At 45.5% G+C, this 17,513-nt stretch overlaps 1 long non-coding RNA gene across 2 annotated transcripts in view; it reads right to left on the reverse strand.

The window, feature by feature from the left end:
* Positions 1 to 17,127, reverse strand: part of LOC142416668 (uncharacterized) — a 35,656-nt gene extending 18,529 nt beyond the window's left edge. The window contains exons 1-5 of one of the 2 annotated variants that reach the window (XR_012777788.1): positions 17,112 to 17,127; positions 14,176 to 14,323; positions 11,551 to 11,651; positions 5,539 to 5,770; positions 771 to 991 (exon numbers count right to left, since the gene is read on the reverse strand). This is a non-coding gene — a long non-coding RNA (uncharacterized LOC142416668). The remainder of the gene's footprint in view (positions 1 to 770; positions 992 to 5,538; positions 5,771 to 11,550; positions 11,652 to 14,175; positions 14,324 to 17,111) is intronic. The other variant, XR_012777789.1, reaches the window with a different exon arrangement.
* Positions 17,128 to 17,513: the final 386 nt, after the last annotated feature.

Below are 17,513 nucleotides of genomic sequence, written 5' to 3' on the forward strand. Positions count from 1 at the left end.
AATACCAACACCAGTAATTTAGATGCAAAGCCAAATGCTGAATGACCCTGTCCTCTCTTGTATGACAGAAATCTCTCATAAATATACACCAAATACAAAATCAGTTACAGAAACACCCTGGAAATCTGTACTTGGTTATCTTGAAACTAAACCACGCCAGGAATTTGGGTAAGTTTTTGCTTAAAGACTATCATTATTGGCACTTGATCAGATACAGATAAGTTAGGTTTCCAGCTTGTAAAGAGAATAATGCAAAAGGAATTGGAATAGATTGATTTCACATGTTTCATTTGAGGACAGGTAGTTTTTTTAAGCACTAAAGAAATATAACTCTGTGTTATAATAGCGCTGTAATTTATAAGAAAGTTTTAAAGCTTCCAGTCCATGAGATTTTGCAATATTTAGAAGGTTTTTTTCAATATGATATCAAGTGAATAAGATTCAGAACTTGTTGAGCATGCACTTATTACTGTTTCTACCAAATACTTTATTACATTCCTTGGTTTGTCCCTCAACAGGAGAAGAATGGAGTTCAAAGGTGTATTTTGTGACTTTAAGACTCACATTTCTAATTGTGTTTTCAATAAATGCTAGTGTAATACCAATCCCAAACACAACTGGGGCTTGTCTGTGCCTCTCCTTAGACTGCTTGCACTAAAGTGTTTACTGTCCCTACAGATGAAAGGAGTCAAGGCAGAAGCACTCCTTGCATTTCACAAGGTGAAGTGTGACAGGGAGATTCAATGCTTTATCCAAGATCCTGGGGGTACCTTTTGCAAAGGGTGGAATATAACCTTGGAATCCCTTCAGCCTTGATCCACATCCTTAAACACATCATCTGTTGCACAAGAATGATGGGTCTACTTGGAGGAGGAGTGATTGTTCTCTGCAGATGTTCCTGACAGGACAGCAGCTATCCTATCTCTGTACGGTTTCATGGCTGTCTTGCAGATGTTGTATACGAAGTATGAAGCTGCTGGTCATTTTCCTGCTGTGGAAGAGGACAGCAGCTGTGAGCAAGAACTAGAAACTGGGAAGTGGATAATTGCATATGATCATGAAAAATAGCAGTTGAAGACAGTGGTTTCCAGAGGAGTGTATGAACAGCACAGGAGCATGTTTTGAAAGGATGTGGCTATTTGGAGTAATGTGATAGATTCTGAAGGAAAAACAGCTTTGCTTTTTGGAATAGATGTCAAAAACCAGCTCAGACAGTAACAATTGTTACTGGCACAGCTAATCACATAGGACTATGAATTTCTCCAGATCTTCAGCTCAGCTTAGACACCATAGCAAAAACATTAGGGCAAAATTGGAGAATGAAACAACCTGCAAGGAATGGTCAGATCTGTAAAGTGAGGGGCTTGCCAAGATAAGAGATCAGGGAGGCGGGGAGCAGAGGTGTGCTACATCTGTTGGTGTTTCATAGGGGTGCGTGCCAAATCTCCTAACTTACAAGTGCATTGTAGAGGAGGTTGGGACCATCACTGCAAGTCTACTGCCTGGGAAAAAAAGGTGGAAGATCCTGGAAAACAGAGTATGCTGCAAAAGAAAAAAACAGCATCTAAGATGCTAGGACCAACCCATTTGTGATTGCTTCCTCCTGGAGAAATCACGTCGAGGAAATCTGTGTTCATTACTGATGCCTTACAGACTGCATGCAAGTCAGCCTCCCTCCAGCACCTCATTTTCCCATGCTGAAACTGCCACACTAATACATTTCTCATTGGGATACTGAAGACAACTGATGTTGGTAAAAAACTTTCGAATCTGCAGAAGAACATTTCTAGGGAATGGGATTTATGATGAAAACCTCAGTAGGCAGAGCACATTGCAGGACACAACTCTCAAAACATCCCCATCAAGCCTCCTTTTCTCCAAAGATCTCTGCTTACACTGTAGAAGCAATAAAATACTTTAAAAATACTGCATGGACTATAAATAAAGCCAGTTGTCAAAGTACAGACCAACAGATCAGCTGGAAACACTCCAAAAAAATATCACAGTGCTTTTAAGGTATTTTCTTTTCTGTTAAAAAGGTATCGTATCTGGTTCTTTACCTAAAACGTTGCTAGACAAGAGGGAAGAGATATTAAAACCCTTCCAGACGTTAAAGTATTAGAACATGCTGTAGTTTTATTAGGGAAGAAATGCACAATGGGGAGAGGATATCCGTGCAGTATCTTTTCACAAATTAACTGGCAGCCCTGAAAGCCATTTCCTTCCAAAGGCCTGGACTGATGTTACATCGGATCTCATGAAAACAGCCATAAAGTCTGACTTACCAAGATGACTGGCTTTAAGCCTCAGTGAATAACATAACCCTAAAAATAGTGTTAGAGTCTATAAAATCAAAACAAAGTTTGATGTAAATACAGTTTTGCAAGTAAAAATGAAAATATTGAGTTCTCCATTAGGAAAACAAATATAATAGACCAGCTTGGGAAAATTTGTTTGAACACCATGAACTTTGTGGATATCTGTATGAAAGACAAGTTTTTTTTCTTAAATATAATCTCATGTTTACTGATTGTCAGAAAACTGAAAAGTTCATTCCACAAGGTGACGGAAAATTCCTGTTGGGACCTGGCTGTGGATACTGGTATTGATTTGCTCTTGTGACTTGTTTTAGCTGAGCTACTCCTGCACAGTGGTGATATTTCTCTCCTCAGATACCCCCATGAGCCAGACTGTGCTGCCATTTCCATTTTACAGATGGGGAACAAAGGCAGACAGGAGTAAAGGCCAGATTTCTAACTGCACTTGTTTATGGAAATTAAAGGATTTGTTGAAACACAGCTCAAACATGCCTAGACAGGGCTTGATTTCCTTCCAGCCCACTCCAATGGGAGGCTCCCAAATAGTATAAAATACAACACCTAAATGTTATGATGAAAGGTGAGAACCATCTGTTGCAGAATCTGCTGGCTACTGTGATCCCAATGGCTTTCCTGTGCTCATCCTCACTATGACCATCTGGAGACATCAGCAAACCGCATGGAATGGCTGCAGTTCACTCTGGCCTTGGGACTGTGAATGATGCAGATTGTAAAATGCAACAATAAGGATACCATCAGCATCTGTTTCAGTCCATTCATATGTCAACAACCACACCACATGGGAAGGTGTCCTGAATGCCTAGCAAATGGTTTCCATGTAGTTTTGGGGAGAAATCTAGCTTTTCAGGTTAGTCCCTGTGAACTCTGAAGATGACTTAATAGATCAGGGAGTTTCTGCCAAAGGAGCTCTGCCTCTGCTCTGTATGAAGCCTGCTGAAACTTTCAGACATTCCCTTGATGACTTTCTGAACTGCCTCTTTAAAAAAAACCCAAAACCACCCCAAGAGAAACCCAGTGTCACTCTCCTGGTGGTAATAGTGCTTAGAGCCCTTAAAAAAGGCTGTCCAGAGGTGCAATTACTCAAGGCAAATCCGGACTGTTTCTTAGTTGCACGTTTCTCTCTTAGTTTATGTTTGAACACAGACTTGGGATAAGCCCAAGAGCTCCTTCAGTCATCCCATGCTGTAGTCTTAGGCAAAAACTTAAGAGGTGCAGAGCATCCACATACTGGTTGTATTCCTGCATAGCAGATCCCTGAGTGAGACTGCAAGCTCCCAGCAGATGGGGGTTTGCGGGTGCACATTCTGCCAACAAAGTGAGCAACCTTTAAAAATACAGGCTTTCAAATATGATTAAAAGGCCAGGTAGTCTCTAAGCCAGAAGAGAATAATCTCTCTGTCTCTGTGAAGTCCCTTCCTTTCCAGCGGCTGTACTGGCTGTTGCGGCCAAGCCAGAATGAAAGATGCTTTGCATGACTTTCAGTGTTTACTCTCACAGGAAGCGCAGTATCCTGTCTGGCTGTTGGTATGCTCACCACCTGACTCCAGCATGCTCCAAACAGCAAAGTCTTTTTACCCAACTGGAATGTGCTGCAGCTCAAATGCCGGGAATAAAATAAGCAAGAAGGGCTGCTCTATTAACTGGGAGGTCAGTGCGCTATTTGCTTAAGGGTTAGCATTGAATTGGGCTCTTTCTGTTGCAGCTAGGCAGAGAGGCATGTCCCACTGTTTGTCTGCGCCCTTAGTGACTAACACAATGGGGACTCCTAGAGACCTTGTAGTACTGCTGATCCTCCATGCCACAGCCTTCAGCCGTTCGTGAAGGTGGCTAATAAAGAAAGGAGCCAGGTCCAGATTGTCAAAGGGAGTTAAGATCTGCCTTACTCTGTAAGGCAACAGATGGTGATCATGTCTCCAAAAATGGTCCTTCCAAATGACATTTCTGTGATTCTGTGGTGTAACGTCATCAGTAACAAAAAGCGATTCCACCACCCTTGCATTTGGTACTGATGCATTTGGCAGTATACAGTGCCTGGGCCTGGGTCCACCATTCACAGTATGTTGCTAGACTGGAAAAGGTTCAGACAAGAGCCATGAGTTGAATTAAAAGGTTACAAAATAGGTTTCAAGCAGAAGCATCCAGTACTGCAATCTATTCTTCTTGTTATGGAGTGATCTTGCATTCTGTTGAAGCAGCAATATGGGGAACAAAACTGACCATAGGCTTTTCATTCTGGCAGACAAAAGGTATAATGAGATTTGGTGGCTGGGGGTTGAAGTGAAAATTTCTAACAACTCGAACAATTTACTAAGATAGCAGTCAGCTCTTCACTACTGGCAACCTCTGAAGCAAGATTGGACTCCTTTCTCAAACACATATTCAGTTCAAAAGACATTGATCTGGTATTGATTTTGATTACTACAGCCTGCCTTATATGGAAGATCAGAACTGATGAACTCATGGATTCCCTCTTTATGTGTCTAGAATACTATGAATCTTCCTAGAAATGTGGGAAACCTCTGATTCCCCTTTTTACAGATATTCATGGACTTTAAGATAATGTGTTACTAGCTCTGCCCAACTGACCTGAAACTTACCGCCTGATCACAAGTAATGCCTCCCAAGGAGGTGGCTCATTGCTGAACCCATGCAGTTTTTTTCTCTTTAACTCAACTTGCATTTTTGGAGTTGAATAAACTTAGGGAAAGTTCACAGGGAACATGTGATCTGTAATTTCATACAATAGCTAGCTGTAAACCCTCTGTCTGTGTTGATTCAGAAACCAAGAAACCCCCAAGATACATTTCTTAAAAACCAATTAAAAAATCCTCCTAACAGCACACAAATGTACAATCTCAGGTTGCACATAACACAAAACCAACCCAGCATTTTACTTCCTAATAAGCATAGCAATGTAAACACAACTACAGACATTGTTTTCTAATTAGGAGAATGTACCATGGGATGTTTACAGACCCCTATGGAAATGTATGGACGTTTGGTTGCCTAGCAAATGAAGGAAATGGAAAGCACTCTCAGCTAGGACATTCATAATTAGGCTGGTAGAAGTAGAAATAAAAGCTCTAGGAGCAAACACAGGGAACAATCCCACCTTGACCCAGGAAAGGCCAAGATAGCACTAAGGGGAGGTACACAGAAGTACGCCTTACCGACGCTTTTTATTTGAGTATTCGCTTACCACAACTCTCTGTGTGTGAACAGCTGAATTCAGACTCCCCGTAGGAAGGACTCAGTGCGAGTGCCCGCACATGGAAGCTGCTGTGTGGCCTTGTCTCCATGGGACACGTTCTTGGTGTTTGATACTTGGCAGGGCCTAGGAACTTCTCTCCTTCAGGGCAGGATATTGGTGGGCAGACACTGCATTTATGAGAGACTAGAGTCCAGTCTGCTCCAGTGCGAGGCAGCAGCTCCTGTTTGTGCAAAAAATCAGCAAGAGAGGCTCATTTGACACGTGGAGGTAAGACCAAAGAGATATGCACGTGCCACAGCATCTACAAAATGTGTTTCCTGATGGCCGAGTAGCAAAATGCTTTGGCCAGCTGGATTTACAAGGCTGCACCATTCGTGACTGTGGCCTGGGTCTCCGAGAGGAGAACCTCCTGGAGTCTCAGATGCAGCTGTGTCTGAGAACTAGTTCATACCAACCCTTTAACCCTGCCTTTGCTGTGAGCCACAGAAAGCAAGTTCCTACACTTCTGGCTTTTGTGTTTCAATAAACAAAAGAACCGAAATGGACAATGGAATTTTTACTGCCATTGGGGCGAGCTCCAAACTATAAACTTTGTAGTTTTGATTTTGTTGGTGTCACAAGGAAACAGTCCCCTTTTGCACATGGTAAGTAGTTCTGCTTCCAAATTCTCACACCTTCATGCTGATGCTGGCCTCATCCTCTTGGAAAGGGGAAATAACAAAGCCTGGTGAAAAGAAACAACATGTTTTCCTTTGGGATAAGTGATCAAATAGATGTGGGAAAATGTATCATGCACTTGCTTGTGAAAGTGGTGAAAGCTTGTGAAAACGGTTTTCTCGGGCATCATTCCCCATTGTGGTATTGGTTACCACAGAACAAACTTTTTACATCCCAAGTACTACCCATAGTTACATCAGACAAAGCTACTGCCAGACTATGTTGTCTTCATACAACATTCCTTCTCCCTGGAAAAGCAGGAGGAAACCTGCCTATACAGCAAGAGTCAATCACACAGCACCAATGCAAGCATTTCCTGCCCTACTAGTTTCTCCTTCCATGCTCCTACAACTCAAGGGTTTCACCTCATAGTGCCTGGGTTTGGAAGGGGAGAGGAGTGCAAGGGTGCTTTGATTTAAAGATTGCTCAGATTTGCAGGAGCTCCTAGTACCACGTTACACGGCTTAACCAAGTATGTGAATCCTAGATATAACCTGAAGAGAATTTGTTTTTAATCTAAAACCTTGAATTTTGTGTATGGGAAAAAGCCAAGCATTTTCAGGTTGCTTTTTATGATGGGATGGTGGTAAGGTAGGTGCAATTAACTCCATAATAATCAGCCAGTTCTGCTCTTGGCCAAACAATTTCCACACCTAGTAAATGGTGTTTGCAGCACTTTTAATCCCTGTTTCAGAGATACTTCCGATCAGCAGTTTTCAACCCTCCTGAAGTTTATTTTCCAGTGCAAATGCAAGGCTTTAAATTGTGAAGTTTAACCTGCTGATTCTACCTTTCTTACCCTCACGGACCTTCAGCAATAGTCCATCAACTTCTATGCTTCTACAGCGCACAGGCATACAGCCACTGCTCATATAACTGGCTATATTTGTTTCACTCAGCACCAGGATTTCTGCACAACTAGAAATTTTGCCTGGCTTTAACACACAGGAATACAAGGTGTGGTGGAGCAGGGGGAAGGGATGTTTGCAATGGCTCTAATCTGCAAAGATGGTTTCCAGCTGCATTTCACATATGATTTGGGGTTTGGATGAAGTTTTGACAGAATTTCTCCATGAATTATGCAAGAGGCTGCTGGAACACTGCAAATACACAGAGGCACAAAGAGACTTGTTCAGGCAGCCCTCAGACAACACACTGCCATCTGACACACGAACCAAATCAAAACCCACTCCAAAAGGCAGATAGTCTTACACTGGGCAGGGAAAGTGAGCAGTGGACCCCCAGTGCTGTGGGGTGCCGAGATGGGGACATGCGGGCTGCCTGCCGTGAGGTGCTGCAATGCAGCACTAGATGGTGCTGTATTTTAGAAATAACTTTATATTGGATGCGGGCTCAAAGATGTGGCAAACACACAGATGCTCCTTTTAAGACACGTTGCTGCTCTCTCCAAGGAAAGTATGGATTTTCCTTTCTGTCTGTTTATAAGCATAGGAGTTAATATGGATTTTGACTTTGTAACTGGTGAGTTGCCAGTTAAACTCTCCAAGTGCTGCTGGTTTCCTTTGGGTGTGTCATGGGAACTTCAGGGCACTGTAGGAAGAGTGTCAGGGAACAATGCCATGTCCATGTTTACCCTTCTCTGACTTACCCTCTTCCTCCTAATTTAGGCTGGTGGCAGTCTCCAAAAGCCCAGCAGCAAAACTGTACTCCCTCAACAGCAGCTCAGAGCCTCAGAGTGTTCAACTCTGCGAGCAAAGCTCTGGCCTGCATGGGAACACACTCACTCTGGGAAAGTGGGCAGCATTGGGCATGTGGCTGGTGCTAGGAAAGTCTTCAGTGGTGCTTTTAGAGCAGCATCCATGCTTGGATTGTCACACTGCCACAGGATGCATGATGTGAGGTGCTGGGAACCCATACCTCCCTGCTGGAAGCAATATCACTTGCTGGGTAAGGCTGTTCAGAGGTGACAGAGGTGGGAGGTCATGGGCACCTAGGTGAAATGAAGGCAGAAACCTTTGAAATTAGCGGCCTAAAAAGTCACATGTGAAAGGAGATGGGCTGCCTCCAGGGTTTACTCCTACTGCTGTTTCTAATTGTGCTTGTGCTGGGTCTGTTTGGCGCATTTCTGAAGATGCTGGGCACAGATTCAAAGCTGGCCAAGTACCCTCACTCTCAGCCACTCCAGCAGGCATAGCAGGTGCTCAGCAGTTGACGGATCCAGCCTCGGCTGCAATGGGCAAAGCCTTCTAGGAGCTCTCTCTGGGACAGGAAGGGCTCAGAGACACCTGCTTATTCCAGTCAGCCATCCAAGGAAGCAGACGCTCTCTCTTCCCTCCTAACTCTGGAGCTTGCTTTGATTCCAGGCGCAAGCGAGTTTGGTTTCCTGGCCACAAACAGGGCAGTCTGAGCCAGGAAAGGGTAATTAATGTCAGAAAAGATCAGGGACGCAGTGCAGCAGAGCTCAGTTGGCAAGAACACAAAGGAGGGAGGGGGAGATGTCTTTTAGAGAGTCTGCAAGAGGCCAAACTAGCCTAATGAGCTCTACAGTGGCCTGGGCCAGGCTGTTTACCTAGCAGCCAGTCTCTTCAAGGGGTCATTCAACTTTCTCTATAGGGCATCAGCAGTCCAGACACAGCTTTTTGGAAGCGAAGGATGGGGCAAACATGGGTTTGCCTTTTCTTATATGGAGAGGGTGTGGATGAAAGGATGAGGTAGTTCTAGAGGGGCAATATGAGCCTGTATGGAGGGCTGTGTAGGATGGAGATTGGCATAACAAGTGTGTCTGCAGGGATGCTGAATAGCTGAGTGAGAACAGGCCCATCTCTGGCTGCGTGCTGAGCAGCCTGTCCCATCGTACAGCATGGCAAGGCTTAGCTTGGCAGCAGAGGTGGCGTCTGGCTGCCAGAGCCTTGGAGGGGTTCAGGAGCCAAGGAAGCATTGTTCCAATGGGCTAATGCACTCATGCTCAGGGGGTTGGCCTTGCTAAGAGGCAGTAGTTAAACTGAGGACGGTTTGTAATCACATCTGCTTCATAGTCTGCACAAATTCACCATTTTCAGGGGGCCTAAAAAGGATGGGGTCTCCCACCTCAGGTAAAACCCAGCTATGGGATATGCTGTGCTCCAACGCCAAGGGAAGTTCGGTAGCTAAAGGAAATGAAGCCAGTCCAGGATGTGCCTAGGAGCCCTCCAAGATGCATCCTAGTGCTGTGGGAATTAGCACTGTATAGCAGACTCCAGTGCTCTCAGCAAGAGTTGCCTCCTCTTATCCCCAGGTCCCTGTGGCATCTCTAACATGACAAAGGATGCCAGTCCCAAGGGCTATGTATAAACTGGAGCAGAGATAAGCAGAAAGAACGAGAAGACTGTCTGCAGCAGACAGCAGGGCAGCAGAATATGTCATGTCATACCTGAGGATGCTATTTTGAGAGCTCAAGACAGGTTGAAGGAAGTAGAGTTATTCAGCTCACTGGGGAAAGGCATTGGAAGGGGCTGGCACCTTTCCCAGACTGGAGAGAGAGGCACTGCAGACAGCCCAGGAAAACCAAAACATGCCTTCCCCTTTGTAAGGAAGAGCAGCCAAACTGGGACTCAGCCTTGGCTCAGAGTCCACCTGCAAAGTATCTGCCGCAGTCTGCTCTCACCATCGTGGGTCGTGTGGGCAGGAGGACACTGTCAGTCAGAGCTTATGGCAACAGGACCAAACTCTTAAAACCTCTCCCTACCCTGTTCACAACTAATTCTGACAGGTAATAGGAAGCAGAGCCCTACAGCTTTCCAGGCTCTGTCCTCCCTTTACTCATCTGTCAAACAGGTAAACTGAGGTACACTGTCTCACAGTCTCTCTCTCTCTCTTCATCCCAGGCTCACACCATTCAGCCTAGTTCACCCAGCTCTCAGAATTTTGTCAGCTCAAGTTTTGTCTCCTTAGAGTTACTTTGGCTGTATGAGGCATAATATTTTTACATGGGATTCACTGCATTTCAGCACATTCTCTCTAGAAAAGGCCTGACTGTCTTCTATCTCTAATTATGATTAATTCTGTGGCAATGAGAGCAGATTCATAGACATTCTCAACAGAAAATCTGTCATGGGGAGGCACTAGGGACCTCTCCCACTGCAGATTACTGTGGGGAAAAAATGTTTAAGTTTGCTACTGCAAGTTTCAATGCTGGAGGAAACAACCCCTGGTGCTAAACTGCAATAGCCCACAACTGTGAGAGAGACTGACTGAGGCTGGGACTGCCACACTGAGGTACCTGATGCCTTGCTGCATTGTCTCCTTAGAAACTCAAGCTAATACAGCCCACTGGCTGCCTGCACAGTGACTTTTAGATCTCATAGCAGGAGAGCCTGATGGCCAGGGGATACTTTAAAGCTGAACAGAGAGGTAAAAATCCTGCTTTCAATTAATTGCATCACCAGGGAACTGGAGGGCAATTTGGATTAAACTATTAAGGCTCTTTCAATCAGTTCCCAGGGGAAGATCTGCGAGGAGCAGAGGATTCAGCCAGAAATGGCAAATAGGGGAGTGAGAGAAACATGGGGAGGGTTATACTTTTGCCCTGCATAAAACGCTGGTTTCACACTCATCCAGACCCCACCACTGCCAGCAGTGGGGATGTGGGGAGTTTGAGGCAGCTGACATGAAACCTGTTGTGTACAGATGAGGGGGTCATTGCAGAGTGATCCATTGCTTGCAGGGGCAGGGGCTTGTACGGCCTAGGCTGACCTGCCTGGAGATCCCTCAGCAAAACAGAGCGAGCAGTGCCCTGCTACCCTCACATACCCAGTTTGTGTGTGGCCCAGTTTCTGACTACTCATAAAGTAGCCTCTGTTTTAGAGGATCCAACTTCTCAGTCTCTCCATGGGCAAAGCCAGGATTTTTTTGGGTTCGCGCCTGATGCTGTCTATGGGATCTGCCTTGCTGCTCCTTCTTGAATTAGAAAGTATGCACTACTGGCAGCTAGAAGCACAGTCTCCTCTCCCCACATAATGCCAAAGACTCATTTATTCTCTTCAAGTTCAAATAAAGCTCTACTGTTTTGAAGTGTTAGAAAGGGCTGGCTTTTGTTCTATAACTACTGATCAGACGGGATTGCTTGAGCTGCCTCACAGCTCCAGGCCATGAGGGCACCACTCAGCTCCTCTGCACCACACAGCCAGGCCAGCTCAAGGGGAGCATCTCTCTCACTCCCACCTGTATGCCCAGATAACCAGACCAAGTGATTCTCTGGACCCCCTGTTGTAAATCAGCCTAGAAACAGGGGGTGAGTGCTTTGTCTGATCCCAGCTCAAGTTTCCCCAGGTACAGTGTACATACCTCGCTCTGGATGTGATACAACAGCTTTTCTGGCAGAAACGTGGAGGCTAGTGACTCAGGGGATGGCTCCAGAAATGTCTTCAGGCCTTAAAGCAGCCATCCTGTGCAGAGGAAGCAAAGGCAGATGAACAGAGACAAAAAAAAATTATTTTATGAAGCAAAGCTAGTTTGTTAGTAGTATATAATTAAACAAGTGGCCCAGTCCAGACTATATCCAGAGCTGTGGCTAGGAGCAAGTAGAACAAATCTATCTGAGTTCAATTTACTAAAATAACATCCCCCCAAAAGTAGTTGGAAATCCTCTGTATCTGCATTTTAGTTGTGTCATTTCTCTGCCTTTCAAAGTCAATGAATGCCAGATGTCCCTGATTTTGCTTTCCAGCAAACAGGTATCTTGCCCAAACCATCCCTTTTAAATCAAACACAATTTGCTGCAAAGTTGGTTTTGTAAAAGTGAGAAGGGGCAGGGGGGGAAGAGACAAGAAAAACCCAAGAACTGCCAGCATCAATCATGTGCAAAATGAGTCTGAAGGAAGTGGGGGACATGCAGCTGTCATGGCAAACAGCAACAGATTGAGGCCATGGCATGAAGCAGCATGGAGCTCTAATGAGCAGGAAGAGCAAAGCCAGAGCCACAATTTTATCCTGTGTTGATATTCTACAAGAAAAATGATCACAGAGAACATTTATTGCCCCCTTAAGAAGATCAAGCTTAATAACAAAGCTACACATGTTATTTACTACAATGTTTGCCTATTGCATAAGCAGAAGTGCCTACTGCCTGGATCCTTGCTGCCTGCTGAGGTCCTTTCTCTCAGGCTGGCTGTGTACTAGGGAGGTAGGTCTGGAAGACCCCAGGTCAGTATGCATGTGTGTGAGAAAGATACAGATGCTGATGGACAGTGCACATACGTGTATTGCACTGGGCACTAACTTAATTACAACAATATGGACAGACATGTTAAACAAACCCCAGTCCATCATGTTGCTCCCTCCCTTTGCCCACAGCCCCTGCACAGCTCATATACCCTATGAAACACAGGTCTATAATTTGCATAAGGCAGCTTAACCCAAGGCGGGCTGCCATGCGCAACAGGCTCAGTTTCATATTGGAGTGACTGTCTAGTATGTCCTCTTAAAGTCCCCTAAGGATTAATGTCCATAGGGCCTTTTGCATAAAGGCTGAATCCCATGTAAATAGTAACCCTGGATAGAAGAATATGGGCTTATAACGCAGAGAAATAGAGGATACTGGGAAGAATGCAGAAAGATGTGAGATGCACAAAGAATGGCAGAGAGGACAGGGAGTATCTGGGCTGGATAACCAGATTCTAGAACTGCAGGGGAGTAGTAGTCTGAAGTCGTCAGCTCAGCCAGAAGAGACACACATAAAGGAGCAGTCACTGCTCCTATACTTAGAGGTTTCCTGCCCCCAGCACTTGAAGCAGCAGCATGTGCTCTTGTTATATGAGTTTCCCAGAGTGCTCCACCCCAGCACAAGGGCACTCACGGGAAGGGGGACCTGTTCAGCGGTCTTGCTGTAGAGACCACTCTCAAATGGGCTGGTTGTTGCCTGCTTGTTCATACCACCTGCACCCTGCGACACGTGGCCTGAACCACTTCAGCTTAGGCCCTGCTAGAACAAAAGTGCTGTGAGCCATTTCTCTCCCATCCTTCTTCCATGTTTATGAGTTTCTGTTGACTTTGGCTACCTCTCTGCTTCAAAGAGGAACAGGAGGGAAAAAGATGATCCCAATATGTAATTTTCATAAGACATATAGCATCTGCTTTTATCATATCCACTAGAATATGCCTGGGGGTCCAGGTGGGGAAACTGGCCCTGACACAGCAAAAGCAGGAGTTCCAAAAAATCCCCAAAACACAGCACAAAAGAGAAGGACGATACATCTTTATCTGTCATGCACTGTTTTACGGTTACAACCTGTGGGTGCACAAGATTAATTGTCTGGGTATGTTTGCCACATGTGAAGGCATCCCAGGAGCAGTCAAACAGGAAGATGAAACTATTGTATTTTTATACCGATATAATTTCCCCCCTTTGCTTTTTACCTCTTGAAGACATTAAAAACCTGCAAGGAAACAGGGTGCAGGGTACGTGGTCAAAGTGACAGAGGACACACATGGGCCAACTAACAGGAGAGGCCTCAGCAAACAGGAAAATAGGAGAGCCCAGCAGGTACCAGCAGAAAGCAGGGATAGGAGGGTGCCAGGGGACACGGCAACCTCCTGAGGTGGTTTGGTGGGGAAAGCAATAGCTGATATTGCATTTGCTCCCGAGGTAATACCAGCACATGCTCTCCTCCGGGGATGAGAAAGGAAGCGACACTCGTGAGAAAAAGCAAAAAAGAGAAGGAGAATGGGAGAGCGTGGTTTGGAAGGATGAGGGGCTGAACTGTGCCCTCGGCAAGCACGGCTGTGGAGGGGCTGTGGACAAGAGGCTCAGGGTTTTCTAGGAATGTTGAGCTCTTTCAGCGCTGCTGAGATGCACAGAAAAGGGAGACAAAAGCCAAGCAAGCGTCTTACTCTGCTCCATTGGACCTGGCAGCAATCTGCACAGCTCTCCCTGCTCCTCCACCGTGGCAAAAGCTCTCTGCTGCGTCTTACCTGGCTGGTGGCACGGGCTGAGCTGGGAGACTTGCAGTCTGGGCAGGGTTTGGGTCCAGATGCTGTCAGGTTAGTGTACCAGGGTGCTGCAGGGTCCAGCTCCAGCAGACAAGTCCACACTATGAAAACAAAGCCAAACCTCCCTGAGCTGTTGATAAGGAAGAAAGGGAATTTCTTCAGCTTGAAAACAAAGTGTCTAGGCAATTTCATCATGCTGTTTCAGGTCATGCTGCTGCCATGCGGCATCAGGCAACATGCTTTGCAACGCTGCTGATGCAATGCAGAAGGAAGCAGGAGAAAATGGATTTCTGATATGCCAATTACCCACCAAAGGCATGGAGCATCAAACAGGCTGTCAGCAGCCGTTTCACAGGGAGAAATGTCTGCATGGCCCTTGTACTGGTTGAGCTCCTGAACAGAAGTTCTGTTAATGTGTTTCCAGTTTTGGAGCCGCCAGGAAAAGGTGGATGGGTAATGCCACACAGACCCAGCGAGCGCTTGCCTGCCCTTGTTATCACTTGGCTCAGGTTTCGGTGTTACCTCTGTGCCTGAAGAAAGCTGTATGCAATATAGCAGGGGTAACATCTGGCTTTGGAACAAATGTATTAATCTCATCCTTCCATACCCCTTGTTGTACCAGCAGGTCTAGCTGCTATTGAGTTCAACAAGATAGATTCCTGGACCTGTCAGGACCCTGAATTCAGTTCCTTTAATTCCAAGGTTCAAGCATGACTCTGGGATTCTGAGCCGGCTTGGGCAACATGTAATCCTCATCCAGTAAACCCCCCAGTGTTTCAGGGTACAGCTGCTGCTATGTAGTATGTGTAGCGATGATTTACATTTACAGATAAAACTGTTCTTGTAGTGATGAAGTTAAAGTCTGTAAAACTTGTTGTACAGCACAGATCTACTGTTTCCCTTCTCTCAAACAGCAGCTGGTAGAAATGCTTCAGCTCTCATCTCTTGCAACAGAGTTTATCAACTCGCAGTGCACCTGAACTTCCACAGAAAAAGAGACATTTTGGTGTCTGTAGCCACATCAGAACCTTCACCCACAGCATCCCTGTCCAGGCAAAAGATCCACAGGAAAAATATTGGCAACATGTGTTGCTGCTTGGCAGAAATGAGGTAGAACCACCCCTGTTCCCAGGCTCTAAATGCAAAATCTCCCCATTTGCTGAGACTAAAGGAGCACAACTGATCTTTCATGTAGGAGTCCTCCCCCTCAACTTTCTCTCAGGTCACCACTACAAGGCAAAACCAAATGAGGGATGCTGGTTTCCTCCCCAAGGAGTGAAAAACCAGGGAACAGGCATGACAGAAAGAATTTGTTAAATACTACATTAAAGTTCTGCTCCTCACTGACCCATGTGTAACTCTCTTACAGCTAGCTGGGACACATGCATGAAAATGAGGAAAGAATTTGGCATTTGGGCTTTGAAAAACATCTGAGAAAGCTCCACCCTACTAGCAGTATTTTTTAAAATCCGTTGTGCTTTCCCTGGGGCAGTAAATTACATTATCTTAATTTAACAGATGGAGGGATGGGAGCACTCAGAGCCCCAAGGTAAGCCCACTTCAGTGGTGGAGCTGGGAAAAGACCAGCATCCCCCACCATTCAGAAAAGTTTTCACTGCCAAACTATTTTGCTTGAGCCCAAGCCTGATGTCCCGAACGCTTTCTCTACTGTCCCTTAGCTCTTTTTACTTCTTTTTACTTCTCCAGCAAGCAGAACTGTGAGTGTACCAGCCATAGCATCTCCATTTCAAATGGTTTGGCTCTCCTTTCCACAACACTATTTCCTGACTCTTTTTCCAGTCTGCAGCTTGCTGAGCAGAGGATTAGGATAAACTGAATCAGGCAGAAAAAGGTTTTCTCCAGGCTGGCCTGCAAATACTACCTTTTCCCTCTAAGCTCAGGTACCCAGCAGCTCCCTGTCCCTGCCTTGCACTGGATACATAGAAACCTCCCTAAACTACGTGCATGTGAGCAAAGGGATTGTTTTGAAATCAAACCTTCTGAAGTGTGTCTTGAGCCCAGCTCAACTTTGGACACACTGTTGAAATTTGGATTTAATTAATTCCACTTGAGTTTTGAAATGGTGCGATACATTTTTCAGAGGTTTTTTCCCCCCATTTCCTGGATCAGAGCCTCAACCACATTCATGGAAACACTGAAGGGAAAAAAATCCCTAGCAATAATTCACCAAGTGGGAACTGAAAACATTTGCTGAAGAAGAAGGAACCTCTTGGTCTTTGGATGCTGGGAATAATTCAACCTCTCCTCCCAATTCCCTGAGGCTCAAACGGCCCTTTTTCCAGCAGAGCTGTGGTTATTTGAGCAAGCTGCCCTGGGGACAAGTGCATGTTACTTGTAGGATTTGGGCTGGAAAGATCAAGCACACGGATTTGTAGGCAAGAAGGGTTTTGTGTTTTAATAACTGCCAACAGCCCCACAGAAGAGCCCAAGCTTGCAGGATGAAAAGTCCCCCTTGGCAGAATTCAACTCAAATATCCTGGAAGCATGCAGGGAACTGCAGACATCTCTGTCAGCATCATCTCTTTCAACAGTACAACATCTTGCATGCAACGAACGTACCAATCCAGGATTCATACAAACTCCACTTTGCGCTTCTCTCGTACACTGCTGTTTTTCTGGAAATGTTTCCCAACGTATCATGTGCCTAATCAATAAACATAATATTGCTCAGTAAGCAGTAAGCTGTCTGCCCTGCATGTGCCATTTGCAGCTGTGCAAACAGTACCATGAAACAAGGTATACTAGAGTACTGCTGCCTCCAGAGACATTGTAGGAGATTTCCAGGGCAGTGAGGTGCTTGAATCTTTGGGAAGAGGTGCCAAGATAAAATGCAAACAAGGATGCTGCCATGGTGTCCTCCTACTCTCCCACAGGTGCAGGGACTCTATAAGACCTACCTTGATTGTGATGAAAACCTCATGCTGGGGCACTGGAGGGTTCTAGTTTTACCCTTCAACTTCTCTCTTCTCCTTAAAAGATGGTGTCAAGTTTCTGGAAATGACTTTCTTCCTCTGCCTCCCAGAACAGAATCCCAGCCACATCACAGGGGCCTGTAAGGAGGCTGAAGAAGGCAGGAGATCTCAACAGGAAAATTGTACAAAATCTGTGTCATTCTGCACTTCTGTGCTCTCAGCGAGTTGAATCCTCTCAAAGCATCCAATGACCTATGGCCATTGTGGATGGAGAGGAGTCCCTCTTCATGTAGGCCCAGCTGTAATAGCCCATCTCTCTCTCAGGGCAATGGAGGTTCTCCTCATTCCCCGACAGGCCAGATACATCCTCTAGGGCTACAAGAGTAA

Source organism: Mycteria americana, chromosome 13, assembly GCF_035582795.1.
Source record: "Mycteria americana isolate JAX WOST 10 ecotype Jacksonville Zoo and Gardens chromosome 13, USCA_MyAme_1.0, whole genome shotgun sequence".
Taxonomy (NCBI): Eukaryota; Metazoa; Chordata; class Aves; order Ciconiiformes; family Ciconiidae; genus Mycteria; species Mycteria americana.